The sequence below is a fragment of the Cherax quadricarinatus genome, chromosome 9 (assembly GCF_038502225.1).
Source record: "Cherax quadricarinatus isolate ZL_2023a chromosome 9, ASM3850222v1, whole genome shotgun sequence".
In the NCBI taxonomy this organism is placed as follows: domain Eukaryota; kingdom Metazoa; phylum Arthropoda; class Malacostraca; order Decapoda; family Parastacidae; genus Cherax; species Cherax quadricarinatus.
Genome location: NC_091300.1, coordinates 6,987,360 through 7,006,880, shown reverse-complemented (window position 1 = coordinate 7,006,880; position 19,521 = coordinate 6,987,360). Strand labels below are relative to the sequence as shown.

Below are 19,521 nucleotides of genomic sequence, written 5' to 3'. Positions count from 1 at the left end.
TGCCATAACAACAATAGAGATCTAACGATGGTAAAAACGCCTTCGACTTCTCATCTCGTTCGTCGAGAGACTTCACAAGTATTAACTAACCTGATGGCACTAATATTAAAACCAGATCGCTACCTTGATTGTTGGATAAACTAGGCTATCTATTCGCGACCCACATAACCATCACAGCCTGGTTGATCTGGCACAGGGAGGTGGTAGTGGTCTAGTGCCCCCTTTCTAATGTCTGCTGGTGTAACAAATCGAAGTCTTGGACTACGGATGTTGACACAGGGTTTTCTTATTGTGCCTATGACGCCCCTGCCTTTCATTGGGTTTATTTGACATGGAAGCTGATACACGATAACACATTCTGCTTAAGGATATCAGAGCGTTTGACGAGAAACTGCGTGTGTACAAAAACCACTGTTTGATTATCATTATTATTATTATTATTAATAATAATAATAAATTATTATTATTATTATTATTATTATTATTATTATTATTATTATCATATTGAAAGGTTCTGTGGGCGGCATTAAACGCTGACTATATTTTTAGTCGTTCGTGAGAAATTCACTCTCAAACACCACTGGGAGTAAAAAAAACTTGGAACTCATCACAGGTATAACAAAGGTATATATACATTACGTCCAGCGCGCCACCACAAACTTCCTTATTTCTTATTTCGTTATTGTCGAGTAATTATGCCTAAATATAGGTAAACATACGTTAACCTCAACCTAACCTATAATAACAAATAAAATTTCCGAAGGATATTGATCACACATATATGCACGAAAGACAAATAGTTAATGTGGACTGGAACTTGGTATACAGGTTGCAACACCAGACTCTGGTGAGCTGTGGTAGAGACATACATTCTTACAGGACAACCTCCTATCCCTTCCTATCAACTTTTAAGCTCTGTGGACAGGTACACGAGAGTGTACGTACAAATATCTGGAGTATACCCGAAGAGGGGTTTCTGGGGTCAACGCCCCCGCGGCCCGGCTTGTGACCAGGTCTCGCGGTGGATCAAAGCCTAATCAACCAGGATGTTGCTGCTGACCACACGCAAACAGACGTGCGACCCACAGCCCGCAACACAGCTCTGAGGACTGGTACATGAATAGGTATAGTTGGGTGCTAGTTAGAGCTGCCTAGCATGGGCTAGTACGCATGGACTAGTAAGTATTCGTCAACATTACAAAGGTATATATCCAGTTATCTATGACTTCATGCCTGATGTTTAATATCAGTATTATGCAATCCATACCCATGGTGTGGGCAGTAATCAAAAGATTACAGAGTGACTGGGCCCCTAAATTTTGATAGCAGAACAAGTTACAGCGGTAATGAACTATTTACATGATTATATCTGGTCATAATCGTAATGAGTTATTTATGCAGACATGAATTTGGGCAGAGGTTTCATGACACATTTAAGTGCATTAACCACATTTGCCATTCTGGGATGCTTGAAGATATCCTCATTGTCCAGCACAAGCTAGTGACCAGAAAAACCCGTTTTGTGCTAGCTCTAATGTGCTAAACAAGTGAGCAGGTGTGCCTGTATACCTCTTACCCCTATAAAATATCACCCATCACTGTATGTGCCCTGTATGTACAGGATAGATACGAGCATACACATCGCAAGCGTATGTACATCGCGTATGCGTGTGTGTTTTTCTGACTCCAGCTGTCACCATGTGGGCGTTTCTGAACCAGAAATTCCCACAGGTTACGGAGGTGTGTCTACCTTAATTGCCACCTGACACAGGTGGTATCCTCCACACACAGCGGAAATTAATATTTTTTAAAGGCAATACAAGTGTGACATTAGTGAAGACGATAATGTGTGTGTTACTGCGGCCCTCTGGCGGCGGTGACGGCCCCTGGGACAAGTGAAAGCCACTATGCGACACAATGCTGATTTGCTTTTTAAATCAACTTGGACGTTCCGACCACCAGGAATGTTCCTGGAGAACGAAACGTCTTGTCAATAAATTGCATCCCTAGCCCGCATAAAGTGCCTCATCCCTATTTCCCCTCAACACAGCAGAGGGACACGCCACACAACACAGCAGAGGGACACGCCACACAACACAGCAGAGGGACACGCCACACAACACAGCAGAGGGACACGCCACACAACACAGCAGAGGGACACGCCACACAACACAGCAGAGGGACACGCCACACAACACAGAAGAGGGACACGCCACACAGCAGAGGGACACGCCACACAACACAGCAGAGGGACACGCCACACAACACAGCAGAGGGACACGCCACACAACACAGCAGAGGGACACGCCACACAACACTTCAGAGGGACACGCCACACAACACTTCAGAGGGACACGCCACACAACACAGCAGAGGGACACGCCACACAACACAGCAGAGGGACACGCCACACAACACAGCAGAGGGACACGCCACACAACACTTCAGAGGGACACGCCACACAACACAGCAGAGGGACACGCCACACAGCAGAGGGACACGCCTCACAACACAGCAGAGGGACACGCCACACAGCACAACAGAGGGACACGCCACACAACACTGAAGAGGGACACGCCACACAGCAGAGGGACACGCCACACAACACAGCAGAGGGACACGCCACACAGCACAACAGAGGGACACGCCACACAGCAGAAGGACACGCAACACAGCAGAGGGACACGCCACACAACACAGCAGAGGGACACGCCACACAGCACAACAGACGGACACGCCACACAGCAGAGGGACACGCCACACAACACAGCAGAGGGACACGCAACACAGCAGAGGGACACGCCACACAGCAGAGGGACACGCCACACAACACAGCAGAGGGACACGCCACACAGCAGAGGGACACGCCACACAACACAGCAGAGGGACACGCCACACAGCAGAGGGACACGCCACACAACACAGCAGAGGGACACGCCACACAACACAGCAGAGGGACACGCCACACAACACAGCAGAGGGACACGCCACACAACACAGCAGAGGGACACGCCACACAACACAGCAGAGGGACACGCCACACAACACAGCAAAGGGACACGCCACACAACACAGCAGAGGGACACGCCACACAACACAGCAGAGGGACACGCCACACAGCACAACAGAGGGACACGCCACACAACACAGAAGAGGGACACGCCACACAGCAGAGGGACACGCCACACAACACAGCAGAGGGACACGCCACACAGCACAACAGAGGGACACGCCACACAGCAGAGGGACACGCAACACAGCAGAGGGACACGCCACACAACACAGCAGAGGGACACGCCACACAACACAGCAGAGGGACACGCCACACAACACAGCAGAGGGACACGCCACACAACACAGCAGAGGGACACGCCACACAACACAGCAGAGGGACAAGCCACACAACACAGCAAAGGGACACGCCAAACAACACAGCAGAGGGACACGCCACACAACACAGCAGAGGGACACGCCACACAACACAGCAGAGGGACACGCCACACAGCAGAGGGACACGCAACACAGCGGAGGGACACGCCACACAACACAGCAGAGGGACACGCCACACAACACAGCAGAGGGACACGCCACACAACACAGCAGAGGGACACGCCACACAACACAGCAGAGGGACACGCCACACAGCAGAGGGACACGCCACACAACACTTCAGAGGGACACGCCACACAACACAGCAGAGGGACACGCCACACAACACAGCAGAGGGACACGCCACACAACACAGCAGAGGGATACGCCACACAACACTTCAGAGGGACACGCCACACAACACAGCAGAGGGACACGCCACACAGCAGAGGGACACGCCACACAACACAGCAGAGGGTCACGCCACACAGCACAACAGAGGGACACGCCACACAACACAGAAGAGGGACACGCCACACAGCAGAGGGACACGCCACACAACACAGCAGAGGGACACGCCACACAGCACAACAGAGGGACACGCCACACAGCAGAGGGACACGCAACACAGCAGAGGGACACGCCACACAACACAGCAGAGGGACACGCCACACAGCACAACAGAGGGACACGCCACACAGCAGAGGGACACGCCACACAACACAGCAGAGGGGCACGCCACACAGCAGAGGGGCACGCCACACAGCAGAGGGACACGCCACACAACACAGCAGAGGGACACGCCACATAGCAGAGGGACACGCCACACACCAGAGGGACACGCCACGCAACACAGAAGAGGGACACGCCAAACAGCAGAGGGACACGCCAACACAGCAGAGGGACACGCCACACAACACAGCAGAGGGACACGCCACACAACACAGCAGAGGGACACGCCACACAGCAGAGGGACACGCCACACAACACAGCAGAGGGACACGCCACACAGCAGAGGGACACGCCACACAACACAGCAGAGGGACACGCCACACAACACAGCAGAGGGACACGCCACACAACACAGCAGAGGGACACGCCACACAACACAGCAGAGGGACACGCCACACAACACAGCAGAGGGACAAGCCACACAACACAGCAAAGGGACACGCCACACAACACAGCAGAGGGACACGCCACACAACACAGCAGAGTGACACGCCACACAGCACAACAGAGGGACATGCCACACAACACAGAAGAGGGACACGCCACACAGCAGAGGGACACGCCACACAACACAGCAGAGGGACACGCCACACAGCACAACAGAGGGACACGCCACACAGCAGAGGGACACGCAACACAGCAGAGGGACACGCCACACAACACAGCAGAGGGACACGCCACACAGCACAACAGAGGGACACGCCACACAGCAGAGGGACACGCCACACAACACAGCAGAGGGACACACCACACAGCAGAGGGACACGCCACACAGCAGAGGGACACGCCACACAACACAGCAGAGGGACACGCCACACAACACAGCAGAGGGACACGCCACACAGCAGAGGGACACGCCACACAACACAGCAGAGGGACACGCCACACAACACAGCAGAGGGACACGCCACACAGCAGAGGGACACGCCACACAACACTTCAGAGGGACACGCCACACAACACAGCAGAGGGGCACGCCACACAACACAGCAGAGGGGCACGCCACACAACACAGAAGAGGGACACACCACACAGCAGAGGGACACGCCACACAACACAGCAGAGGGACACGCCACACAGCACAACAGAGGGACACGCCACACAGCAGAGGGACACGCAACACAGCAGAGGGACACGCCACACAACACAGCAGAGGGACACGCCACACAGCACAACAGAGGGACACGCCACACAGCAGAGGGACACGCCACACAACACAGCAGAGGGACACGCAACACAGCAGAGGGACACGCCACACAGCAGAGGGACACGCCACACAACACAGCAGAGGGACACGCCACACAGCAGAGGGACACGCCACACAACACAGCAGAGGGACACGCCACACAGCAGAGGGACACGCCACACAACACAGCAGAGGGACACGCCACACAGCAGAGGGACACGCCACACAACACAGCAGAGGGACACGCCACACAACACAGCAGAGGGACACGCCACACAACACAGCAGAGGGACACGCCACACAGCAGAGGGACACGCCACACAACACAGCAGAGGGACACGCCACACAGCAGAGGGACACGCCACACAACACAGCAGAGGGACACGCCACACAACACAGCAGAGGGACACGCCACACAACACAGCAGAGGGACACGCCACACAACACAGCAGAGGGACACGCCACACAACACAGCAGAGGGACAAGCCACACAACACAGCAAAGGGACACGCCACACAACACAGCAGAGGGACACGCCACACAACACAGCAGAGTGACACGCCACACAGCAGAGGGACAAGCCACACAACACAGAAGAGGGACACGCCACACAGCAGAGGGACACGCCACACAACACAGCAGAGGGACAAGCCACACAACACAGCAAAGGGACACGCCACACAACACAGCAGAGGGACACGCCACACAACACAGCAGAGTGACACGCCACACAGCACAACAGAGGGACATGCCACACAACACAGAAGAGGGACACGCCACACAGCAGAGGGACACGCCACACAACACAGCAGAGGGACACGCCACACAGCACAACAGAGGGACACGCCACACAGCAGAGGGACACGCAACACAGCAGAGGGACACGCCACACAACACAGCAGAGGGACACGCCACACAGCACAACAGAGGGACACGCCACACAGCAGAGGGACACGCCACACAACACAGCAGAGGGACACGCAACACAGCAGAGGGACACGCCACACAGCAGAGGGACACGCCACACAACACAGCAGAGGGACACGCCACACAACACAGCAGAGGGACATGCCACACAGCAGAGGGACACGCCACACAACACAGCAGAGGGACACGCCACACAGCAGAGGGACACGCCACACAACACAGCAGAGGGACACGCCACACAACACAGCAGAGGGACACGCCACACACACAGCAGAGGGACACGCCACACAACACAGCAGAGGGACACGCCACACAACACAGCAGAGGGACAAGCCACACAACACAGCAAAGGGACACGCCACACAACACAGCAGAGGGACACGCCACACAACACAGCAGAGGGGCACGCCACACAGCAGAGGGACAAGCCACACAACACAGCAAAGGGACACGCCACACAGCAGAGGGACACGCCACACAGCAGAGGGACACGCCACACAACACAGCAGAGGGGCACGCCACACAACACAGCAGAGGGACACGCCACACAACACAGCAGAGGAACACGCCACACAACACAGCAGAGGGACACGCCACACAGCAGAGGGACACGCTACACAGCACAGCAGAGGGACACGCCACACAGCAGAGGGACACGCCACACAACACAGCAGAGGGACACGCCACACAACACAGCAGAGGGACACGCCACACAACACAGCAGAGGGACACGCCACACAACACAGCAGAGGGACACGCCACACATCAGAGGGACACGCCACACAACACAGCAGAGGGACACGCCACACAACACAGCAGAGGGACACGTCACACAGCAGAGGGACACGCCACACAACACAGAAGAGGGACACGCCACACAGCAGAGGGACACGCCACACAACACAGCAGAGGGACACGCCACACAGCAGAGGGACACGCCACACAACACAGCAGAGGGACACGCCACACAACACAGCAGAGGGACACGCCACACAGCAGAGGGACACGCCACACAACACAGCAGAATGACACGCCACACAACACAGCAGAGGGACACGCCACACAATTTACAAGTCACTTAAACACACGTTTATTTTTAATTGGGGTGAGAAGACCAAGGATGGTCAGTCTTAACTCCCCCTCCCCCTCCCTCTCCCCCTCCCCCTCCCCCCCTCCTCCGCTTCTTACCTCGCCTCCAACACCTCCTCTCATCTTCCTTCTCTAGTTTCCTCGTCTCCTATTCCCACTTCTTTCCCCTCCTGTTCTGTCTTCCTTTATTTTCTCTTCCGCCTGTCTTCACCATCCCTCCCTCCGTCCATTCGCCTTCCCTCCCTTGCCTTCCATCACCCTTCCTCTCTCTTTCCCTCCTTCACCATCACCTTCCCTCCATCATCATCCATCACTTTCCCTCCATCACCATCCATCACCTTCCCTCCCTCACCATCACCTCCCGTGTGTATATCTCCAGGGATACACACTTCACCTTCCTAGGACTGGCGGCTGAGGTGAAGCTAGGACGACCTGCTGAGAAGAAGCTAGGACTGGCGGCTCCTAGCTACAATAACTGCAGGCCAACAACATCTCGTCCATATTCCCAGCACCTCATTAAATATAAATAATGATAAAGACTATCTTTAAACCCAGCAAAGTATAACCTTGCAATATTTACACGCCATGAAAAATAACTCAATTCTGCGCCGCGTCCGATGATATCATCCGAGGCTAAGAATGCTTAATACCGGGGGTGTGTATATATCCTGAGTTAGTATACCCCGGGATGATATATCGTGCACCTTCCCCCTTCCCCCCTCGCCCCACCAGCATATATCTGAGTATACCAGTGGTGATGCAGGCTTGGATCTATCTGCAAGGCGGTCCTCTCTCCATCCTTATGTCCTCTCCATCTCTATTCCACCATCCTTTTGTCCTCTTTGTTTCCTCCGTCCTGCCTACCCTCCCTTCCTCATTCCCTAATTCCAGTCTTCCCTCCCTCCATCCCATCTCCTGGTGATGGGTTACAAACACTGGAGGCACCCATCACCACACCTCTTCCCATCTCCTGGCGATGGTGTGTTAAGGAGCCGCCATAATTGGGAATGCGATAACCTGGCGTTATTATGTTATTAAAAGATCATTGTGGCACCATGAACGCCGGGCCATCAGTGGCCACACACGCCGGGCCATCAGTGGCCACTCGGACGCAAAGAAATTTCCAGGTCGCGTAGTGGTGGTGGGGAATGGGGGTGTAGGAGGGGAAGAGGGGTGGAAGGGGTAAATTTCCGGTGATGGGAGGATAGACAGGAAAGGGGGAAGGGAGGAGGGGTCAGGGAGAGGCAAATTGAAAAAAAAAATTCCTGTCGCCTTACGTGAGGAAAGGAGAGGAAAACTAGGCAGTGATGCAGCACTTAGTAGCAGGGGGAGGGGGGAGGGGAAGCGAGGGGCGGGAGGGGAAGCGAGGGGAGGGAGGGGAAGACTGATATGAGGGGAAGGAGAATGGGAGGGGGACAGACCTGCTATAAAGAAGAGGAAGGAATAGAGAGAAATTAGAAGAGAGGGGTAAGAAGAGAAACTAAGGAGGGAGAGAGAGGTATAAGAATACAGGGGATGAAAGAGGTAGTGGTAGAAAGGAATAAGAGAAAAGAGGAAAGGGGGAAGAAGATAGAAGAAAAACAGAGAAGAGGATATAGAGAGAAAGAAAAAGAAAGAGCGGGTAGAGAGGAGTAATGAATATGGGAAAGAAGAGAGAAGGAAACCAAGAAGAGAATCGAATGGAAAATGGAGAGGGAAGATGAAAAGAGAACTAAGAAAAGAAAGAAGAGAGGATAAGACAAAGGGGAATAGGAGGTGGTAGAGGAGAAATATTTACAGTAGAAGTAGGAAGACGAGAGAGATGAAATAAGAGAAAGAGGAAAAAATGGGAGAAAGGCGAATAGGTAGAGGGGAATATAAAAAAGGGAGAATTAAAGGAGAAGAGGACAAGAAAGGAGAAGATTAGGACGGGGAAGAGGAGGAGGGGAAGTGGTGTGGGGGGGGGGGGGAATTTTTGGGAGTAATAATGTGTATATAACATGCCTCTCGGAGTGGGTGCCTAGTTGGGTGCTCCGTAGGGTAATTACCCCTGATGGCGCAGCCGATCATTATGAATAATTAATTGGGCTTTAGAGTTTGCAGTAATTATAGTACACGTAGCGAAATTTACAGCCAGATGATATCTCCCGGGGAGATCTAGGCGCATGTGTGTGTGTGTGTGTGTGTGTGTGTGTGTGTGTGTGTGTGTGTGTGTGTAAATAGGACACTGCCTATGATGTGCACTATTTTATTGTGCGGTCAAAGTATACTCTGTTACAACACTTGAGTTGGTTTCTGTCACTGTCAAGCAGTGATATCAGCCTGCTAGTCACTGTACCCATCCACAGGACCAGACTGTGGAAGTTAGCACACGGTTACCTTGTCTGGGTGTCGTCCTCGAAAGCCTCGAGGACTCGACAAACGAAAATCTACTCCGGTGTTGGGCCGATTCTGAAATTCTAGCTGGACGCACATTTTATAGCTGGTTCCTCTTGTACCAGCATGTGTGAGGACTACACTTCCTGAGCACCAACTGAGGAAAGCATTTCGGCTTACTGCCTTTCTTGTGTTAGGATGGCTGTAATGCGAATGCTTCTGATATTTTGTTGCTGTAATAATCTGCTACCGCATTACTCTCATTTCACTTTTCAATACGACGAGGGAATGTAAATAACGTGGACGAGGAGTCAGATGTGTTATCAGTATTATATAAATGATTTAGAAAACTGATGAAGTTGATGAACGAGACACTGATCACACGCTAAGTTTGATATCAATTTATTGAACATTTATTTTGTAGCAGGAACAATTAGTAAATCTGTGTTGCATAGTGGTAGATGCTGCAGCCGTGGTTAGGTCTTCACTAGGAAGGAGTTAGAACACATAAAACTGCATTAAAAGCCTAATTAATACCCGAGATAAGTTCTTAGCAAATCCATTTTCCACCCAGGGGTCACCACGGTGGCTGGGGAGCCAGGAAAGGGTGTAGGATTCTCAATATTCAAGTAAGGTACGAGAAGTGTGAAAGCTCAAGAACTCCAACAACCATCCTGACAACCACTGCAGGTTTATCCTCAACCGGAGTAACGTGGGTGACGACTGCATCGGTAGAGCTCTTACCGAGTCAGTTGTTTTCATTTTCCTTGCTCTTAATTCCTGACGGTGCATACCAGAGAGGGTAGCAGCTGGGTTTCAGGGAACTCACCACTGCTTAAAAAACAGTGGTGAGATCAGTCACAAAAGTGTTACTCTTGATCAGTCACATGTGTTTATATTCCCTCTTCATTTAGTAACCGACGATGCTGTACACGAAGTAAATAAAATTCCTACAAATTGTTAAAAATCATAAAAAAGAATGCTAAAACAAGGAACAAGTATTTCATTACGGGATGTGTTCTTGCGCATGCGTATGTATTCATGTGCGTGCGTATGCATACGTATGCTCAGGCAATACAATGTAAAAATATGTGCATGTGAAACTTATCGGGCGACGTCCATAGATTTTAGCGTCTTGGGGCGGCGGTATTGAGAGTGGGAGCAGAGGCGTGTTGCCAACAGAATGGACTGGATGGACATAGACAATATTCGGAACTAACTTCCACTGGGACAACATTTCGCCAAACCCTTAGTGAAAGGTAGTCCCAATGAAAGCTTGTTCTGCCTATGACAGAGCACTGTTTACAGTGTTTCTGATATTGTTTATCAGGGGAGGTGGTTTATTTGTCCTGAAACCAACAATGATCTTAACAGCCTGGTTGATCAGACCCTGATCCACCACGAGGCCTCGTCTCAGACCGAGCCGCGGGGGCGTTAACCCCCGAAACCCTCTCCAGGTATACTCCAGGTACCCACAAGTCTTTCTTCTAGGCCAGAGTATTCGAAAAATCATAGTGAAATGTGTGAATAAATTTTACTATTTTGAATTTCTTACAGGCTTGTATAAAAAATAATTGATTTAATAAACCAAGCAAGCTCAGATTTATGCATCCCACTAAAATAAACCTTCCTTAGATCAAAACCCACCAGGGCTAAAGAGTTTGAAGCCAACCAGAAGATTCTTCAATTATCATAATGATCCACAGCGAGGCCTAGTCATGGACCGGGCCGCGGGGGCGTTGACCCCTGGAACACCCCTCCCAGGTATACCCTCCAGGTATGGATTTCAACAATGCTAAGTTTATTAACTATGTTAGATAACTGGTAATTTTCACTTACACAGTGTAACCCCTAAAACTTGCTATTCCTTTTGCAAGTTAAGTCAGTCATTGAAGATTCAGGTCATTAAGAACACTCAAAATATTTCACCAATTAAGTACCACAAAATTTTAAAAACACAAGTGGCATATTGTGTGATTGCAAATATGGAAATAAAATACCACTGTGAAAATAGGAAGTAAAACCTGAGCGATTTCATGTCCTTACACACATACATCTTCTTAAGACGTGTGTGCAAGCACATGAAAGTGCTCAGGTTTTAATTCCTATTTACACTGTGGTATCATAGTTGCATTACACCAGCGTTAAAAGTTTGAAACCGATCGGATGAGTTGTTCTTAAGTTATAAACAAAAACCTTGATGGAAGAAACACTCAAGCACTTAAGGGTACCTCTTCAGGGATACTTAGAAAACAAGCATGTATTCGTGAAGGTTAACTGACTGTGTGTTATATTTTGTACGTCTTCTTGAGGACTACTTGCTAGGTGTTTATTACTAAATATAGTTCATAAAATCCCTAAGTGAATGCATGATTGGTGTAGTAACAGGTTATGACAGGAGGAAGAGCAGGGGAAGAAAGAGCGGAAAGAGGCAGAAGAGAGGAGAGTGGGGAGAGAGCGAGGGATGAGAGGTAACAGCTCTTAGCTTGTAAATAAAATTAGGAACTGTTAACTTTGCCCTGTAAAAAACCGTATGGAGAGAGAGAGAGAGAGAGAGAGAGAGAGAGAGAGAGAGAGAGAGAGAGAGAGAGAGAGAGAGAGAGAGAGAGAGAGAGAGAGAGAGAGAGAGAGAGAGTATTACTAAAACCACCCCCACCCTCATTATACCCTCTCACCCTCACAAATACCACTATCACCCCCACCCTAATCAAACCACCAACCTCCCCAAGCACCACAACAACAACCACCGACCCCCCTACCACCACCAGCAATAATAACAAGCCTTCATCAGGGTGAACCACAGACACGCCACCAACAAATAGCCCCGTCGCCTCGGGTTCAAGACCTGTAATTCAATTCATCTTGGGGTATCATGGACGACCCTAAATAATACGTATTAAAGTAAGAAAAATCACTATTCTCTCCTCTACATTACTTTCAATGGAAGAGCGTGAAGCTGGGTGGTGGGGGTGTTGAATCCTCCCGCTGGCTGGCCATGAGGGTTACCAACACCAAGTGATGCTGCAAGACACCGCTGAGATGCCATTAAATAGGAGGAGGAGGAGCGTCTCCACTTGTTCGACACCTTAAGAGGCGATGATACGAGATGATTAGTGTGCGTTTTGGGTCATAAGGAAGGTGTCTCCCAACCCCTCCACTTGATTCTATATCTGAGGTATGTCCGTGTGTGTGTGTGTGTGTGTGTGTGTGTGTGTACTCACCTAGTTGAGGTTGCAGGGGTCGAGTCCAAGCTCCTGGCCCCGCCTCTTCACCGGTCGGTACTAGGTCACTCTCCTGTGCCGTGAGCTTTATCATACCTCTGCTTAAATCTGTGTATGGATTTTGCCTCCACTACATCGCTTCCCAAACTATTCCACTTCCTGACTACTCTGTGGCTGAAGAAATACTTCCTAACATCCCTGTGATTCATCTGTGTCTTCAACTTCCAACTGTGTCCCCTTGTTACTGTGTCCAATCTCTGCAACATCCTATCTTTGTCCACCTTGTCAATTCCTCTCAGTATTTTGTATGTCGTTATCATGTCCCCCCTATCTCTCTTGTCCTCCAGTGTCGTCAGGTTGATTTCCCTTAACCTCTCCTCGTAGGACATACCTCTTAGCTCTGGGACTAGTCTTGTTACAAACCTTTGCACTTTCTCTAGTTTCTTTACGTGCTTGGCTAGGTGTGTGTGTGTGTGTGTGTGTGTGTGTGTGTGTGTGTGTGTGTGTGTGTGTGTGTGTGTGTGTGTGTGTGTGTGTGTGTGTGTGTGTGTGTGCTCACCTAATTGTGGTTGCAGGGGCCCAGACTCTTCACTGACCGCTACTGAGTCCTCCCTCTCCCTGCTCCATGAGCTTCATCATACCTCGTCTTGAAACTATGTATGGCTCCTGCCTCTACTACATCACTTGCGCGCGCGCGTGTGTGTGTGTGTGTGTGTGTGTGTGTGTGTGTGTGTGTGTGTGTGTGTGTGTGTGTGTGTGTGTGTGAACTGAAACTCTGAACATGAACCCCTCATTTCCTCGGCTGGTAGAACCACTCTACACCTTACACTGACAGGTATTTATTTCCTGAATCATAAGATCACTAATACTCCCAACAGAATATATCAGACCGTTATTTAGACCGTTAGATCATTCTGAAGACCTTATATCATTTTTTGCTCCCTGAACATTCTACCTAACCTTTATTTAACAACACTATCAGACCATTACTGGAGACCAGTGGAAGACTTTCCTGAGGCAACCTTTTTTTTTTTTTTTTGGCTATGTATCGTTCATCAATTCGTATAGTAATTTTCTTCTCTCAAGTGTCACAGTACGTGTATGCCGGTTTCAACAACTTAGTTGATTAGGTCATTTCGCAGCCTAGTGTCGGGCTGGGAGATAAATGGTATGTATACGACACTCGTTTTCTTTAAGTGTGCGATCCGCCCGTTTTCTTTGAGTAAGCAACACATCCGTTTTCTTTAACGGTGACAAACATTTTCTTCACGAGAATGTGCTAAATCCGTTTTCTATTTTCATGTGTCTGGGTTACGTTCGTTTTCTTTAAGTATCTGTAATAAGCCCGTTTTCTTTCATGATTTGTTTTTGTTGCATGCACGTAATTATATTGTTTTGTGCTGTAAACCAAATACCTTTTTACACCTCCTGGGTACTAATTAGTGGTTGCAGAGAGGGAGTGGAAGTGCGAGAGGGAGAGGGAGGGAGGAAGACAACATAGGTAGTGGTGGATAGATGGGGGGAGGGAGGAGAGGGTCAAATTGTGGTGTTTAGCAGGTCACTTCTATATCAACAAAGGGATCGCCTCTTGGTTCCAGATCACCGTAATTATCCACACCTTGTTGTATCCGGCCCCAAATTGAAACGTAAAGTAGTCATCACATCTGTTTTTTTTTTTAATCTTTTCGATCAATGGCTTACTGCTTGGTTATTTGTTTTTCCGTTAGCGTGAATTAATGGTGTTTCTTTGCTGTTTGCGAGAGATTTTAATAGCACAAACGGGAAGTTTCTGATCACAAATGGTAGAAGTGAACACACACAATGAGGACGAGGAAGATATAAAAAAAATTAATAAGAAAATAAATGAGATTTGTAGGGAGGGGAAGAGGAGAGAGACTTAAAAGTAAAAAAATCAAAATTAAACTCGAACAGTTGGTCAAACAAAAGCACGAGTCCAAAAAACAAAACACATTTTCCCCCACCCTGTAAACAATAATCGATAAACGCGCTGTTTCCGACAATATTTTTTGCGACCTCCTTACCACCTCTCCGAGGCTGTGACGTTCTCATTTGCAGCCAGTGGTTGGTGGAAATATGGCGAGGCCGCCGCTCCTCACCCTGTAACACAATCTGGAGTCTGATTAGAGCGATAAATTTCTGGGCTGTGATGCGCGCGAGATCACCAGTTGGAACCCCACTCGGGGGTTAAGAAGTGTAATTACCTGAGGATCGTCTAGTCTCTCCTGTGGGACTCGATATCACAGCTTCGGGTATAGATTTTCTATCCCCCTCCTTGTGGAGCAATTTTTTTTTTTCACTTATTTTCTCCCCGACTTTTAACATGTTTCGACCAGCTTTTCTATTTTCCTTACTGAGTGTTTTTCTTTTTTCATTTATATTACAGCACTTCTCCATTAGCTTTCTTGTTTTTTGTTGCTCCGTTTAGCTACTCTTGTTTCTTTCACCTTTTGCGTTAAGCTTTAACGTTAATATCGTAAATTATCAGAAGACTTGTACAAGTGAAATTTAGCCGTTTTGTTTGGAGTTTTTAATAAAGAGTCACTTTATTTACCCTTCATTCAACATGTCTTCCATCAACCATTTGTCAGCCTCCAGCCATGTTGATGTTTTTGTCCCTAGGTAAATAGAGGTGTAAATCACTATGTGTAACCATTACGCTCCGTCCATGCGTTCTGCTCTGCGACCGCACAACGCACGACTACCCTGACCCACGGGATTCACGCCATCTGAACACCTTGCGTTCAAAAATTTCCAAACGCAATTACAATAATTATTTTTTTTTGCAGGTAAAGTTTAAAATACGTGCAATAGTGAAGCAGCCCTGTGAATATTTATTTTCATAGCCAGGAAAGTATAGGAGAGTGTTAAACATCATATTTCATAACTGGACAAGTAGGAGGGATTCGAACACGTGACAAGACAACGCTAATAATGGTTGCGATCGTTCGATACGATATCCTCGAATCCTGACATTCAATATAAGGCGTCATGATTACTAGGTTAAATTTGGTTAACATGAGAGAGATTATCGGGCACTGAGTAGCTACACTGATGTGAAAATATCGAATTAAGAGATAATGTTTTTATAGACCAATACGTTATAATGGGAAGATAGAGGGGGAGGACAGGAAGTATTGGGAGGGAGGAAAGGGAGAGACAAGGAGGGAAGACGGGAAGGAGAACAAGGATGGACATGAAGACAAAGGAGGTGGACAAGGGAGAAAAACGAGTAAGGAAGAAATGAGGGGGAGAGTAATAGGGAGGGAGAGGAGAAGAAAGAATATTCGTGGGAAGGCGTACAACACTAGGATAACTGGAGGTAATCATGTTTGATCCAAGGAAGAATAAGAGATCCAATCCCTTGGATCAAGAGTCTAATGAAGACGCTTAGAGAGAGAGAGAGAGAGAGAGAGAGAGAGAGAGAGAGAGAGAGAGAGAGAGAGAGAGAGAGAGAGAGAGAGAGAGAGAGAGAGAGAGAGAGAGAGAGAGAGAGAGAGAGAGAGAAATATAGTGTAGACTAACAGGTTGGTTCACGAACTAAATGTTGCCACCTTGATGATGTTGAAATGTACATGATTAACGAGTTAATTATTCTCTCGCTGTAGCTCTATTTGTCGCTGTGATTGTCTTACTTTATTCCTTTATTTTCTCTCTACATTTATAAACTTTAATAATAATTAATCATTATTATCTTTATCTGTTCGATATACACAGAGACTAGTGCATTTATTAGAATATATACACAAAGTGCATCTCTCGGTATATATATATATATACATATATAAAGAAAAACAGGAAAATATTACCCAAAATAAAAAAAAAACAATATATTATTAACAAATATAATGATTATATCAATAAAATTAATACAAGCAATAATAATTAAAAACGATAATATCGAATAATCAATAATTAATAAAAATAAAAAATCAAATAAAAAATCAAATTAAAAAAATAAAAATTAGAAAATATAATAACAACAACAACAACTACTTGCCTAATAGATTTTACACCTAATTAGGCTTTCCATTACATCACTGGTCCTGCAAGAATGCCGTCAGCTGCTCACATGTCTGCTGGAGGAGTATTATAATCATGGGGGAGCGCTAAACCCGTAGGATTATACAGCGCCTGGGGGGATGGGATGGAAGGTATTCAGGCTGTGCTGGAGTAACATGAACCCAGCCCTGGTTTTTACTCTTCCACTATGTAAATCACATGGTATTTCAGTTATTCTATTTATAAACAAGGGTATCGTTATTTATCATAAGTTATATTAAATAAAAAGTTTCACGCTCTTTTTTTTTTTTTTTTAAGAAATTTACCTGCTTTGGGAGGGGGATGAGGCGTTGGTTGCCATTGTGAGGAGTCGAATTCTTCTGTTTACTGGCTAGGAATGACCGGGAAGAAGCCTCGTACCTCATGTTATCTGTTACACAGCTTCAGGAGTGGATACCCGATAGTTCCTTGATATCCATGGTAAATCTGCAGAACGGACAATGAGAAGAGTTAGTGTACAAATGAGAGACGTGTGTGTATGTACTAACCCTCCACACTGTGATCACCAACACTGAGACAGTCTGCTTGTTTGGGGAACTGGGTTTGAAGCCTATCGACCACATACCAGGCATTTATATACCATAAATAATTTCGTGATAGCATTTTCTACGTAATTCCATCATTATCTGGGTTGCAAATATTGAGCACTTGCTAACTATTTAGGAGTGTATTCCTCTTTACTGTTTACATTATTAGGGCTGCATGTAACCTGTTCACCACCTGTCAAGAATACTTTAATCGAGAAAATAGGCGTTAAACTCTCAACTGTATATACACTGCCGGTGGAGGGCTATTGATTTAGGGAATGGGATCTCTCCTCTCCTTATTTTGGTCAAACTTGACTGCCTCCCATTCCCCACGCTGTATAGCCCTTGTGGCTTAGCGCTTCTTTTGATTATAATAATAATAATCCCATTCCCCAGGCGTGACTATGTCCCCACGAGTTTAGCGCTTCCACGTGAAAAAAGAAATTATACTTGGTGACGATTCTAGTGGGGGGGGGGAATGGAAGGTAATGAGGTTTGATCCGAGGGAAGTGCGCAGGTGTCTTGTTGGATAGCTCTTGATTCAAGAAACTGGAAGTACATCCCCTCCTCCTCTCCTTCCTCAGACTGAACATAATTACCACCCATTTCCCACATAAGCTGTCGCTCATCATTACCAACATATTCACCACCAACATATCAACATAATCATCACCTTCACGAACATAATACTCACCATCAGCAACATAATCCTCACCATGACCACTGTCATAATCGCTATCACCAAACTTTACGATCACCACTACTACTGTAACCACCCCAACCAACCTCCACTATCACCTCCCCTCCCTTGCACACGACATACCCCCTCCCCCATCTCCTTCCAATTCTCCCCTCCACTTCTCTCCCCCTCCCAACGGGTTAAGATGGTAGTAGTAGTAGTAGTAGTAGTAGTAGTAGTAGTAGTAGTAGTAGTAGTAGTAGTAGTAGTAGAAGGTCTTCCCACCCAGGACTAAGGTGTGAGGCGGTGGGAAGGTTGTAATAGGTGAGTAAACTGTTGCCCACATGAATTACAACCCCATCACCCACTATTATCACCTCCAACTTGTTCAGTGAGGCTCGCTGCCCACCTCTTCCCGGGCCACGCAGCCCCTGGACCGCCCTCTCTTGGTCCTGTGGACCGACACTGGCCTCGTGGACCAACCCAAGTGTGATGCTGCTCCAACCCCCCCCCCCCACACTACGACACCTCGTGTGATTAATAATAATAATAATAATAATAATAATAATAATCATGATAACGTCACTTATAAGTAGTAGGAACCTCAGTTTCGATTATTGCAATTATTATAAGTATTTAAATGCATCATTGCCACTGCCTCATACTGACAAAATAACCCGGTGATAATTATCAAGCTGATTAATATATAATTATAATTATATATTAATTATCCTGATCAGTCATCATTCTTTACTGGCTGACACATGGAAATTATTATTGGTAGTCACAGCTGAGGGATATTCATGTTAAGCTAATTTTATCATTAGATGAGAGAGTGAGAGAGAATTTTTTTATTATGAATAAAGCCTATCGGTGACGCAGTGGTCACTAAAGCTGCTTTAGTATCCAGGAAAGAGATTAAAGACTCAGAGTACGTACATAGGTTACACACTTCTCTCAGTGTGTACGTACACAGGACACACACACGTCTCTCAGCGTTTACGTACACAGGAGGACACACACACACACACACACACACCTCAGTGTGTACGTACACAAGACACAGACACACACCTCTCTGTGTTTACGTACACAGGACACAAACACACACACACCTCTCAGTGTGTACGTACAAAGGATACACTCTCCTCTGTCAGTGTGTACGTACACGGGAGTACACGCACACCTCTCTCAGTGTGTAAGGACACTTGTTTGAGAGAGTCAGCCAGATAAACACTGTAGCCTAACACAACAGGTAAAGAAATGGAAATACAGCGAGAAGAAATCAAAATATAAACAAAACGTAAATATGGAACACCAACTTTTAACCCCGGTCCTTCACCCTCGCAAAACACA

At 47.6% G+C, this 19,521-nt stretch overlaps 1 long non-coding RNA gene across 1 annotated transcript in view; it reads right to left on the bottom strand.

The window, feature by feature from the left end:
* Positions 1 to 17,430, bottom strand: part of LOC138852459 (uncharacterized) — a 123,997-nt gene extending 106,567 nt beyond the window's left edge. The window contains exon 1 of the long non-coding RNA XR_011391763.1: positions 17,226 to 17,430. This is a non-coding gene — a long non-coding RNA (uncharacterized lncRNA). The remainder of the gene's footprint in view (positions 1 to 17,225) is intronic.
* Between the last annotated feature and the right edge of the window lie 2,091 nt (positions 17,431 to 19,521).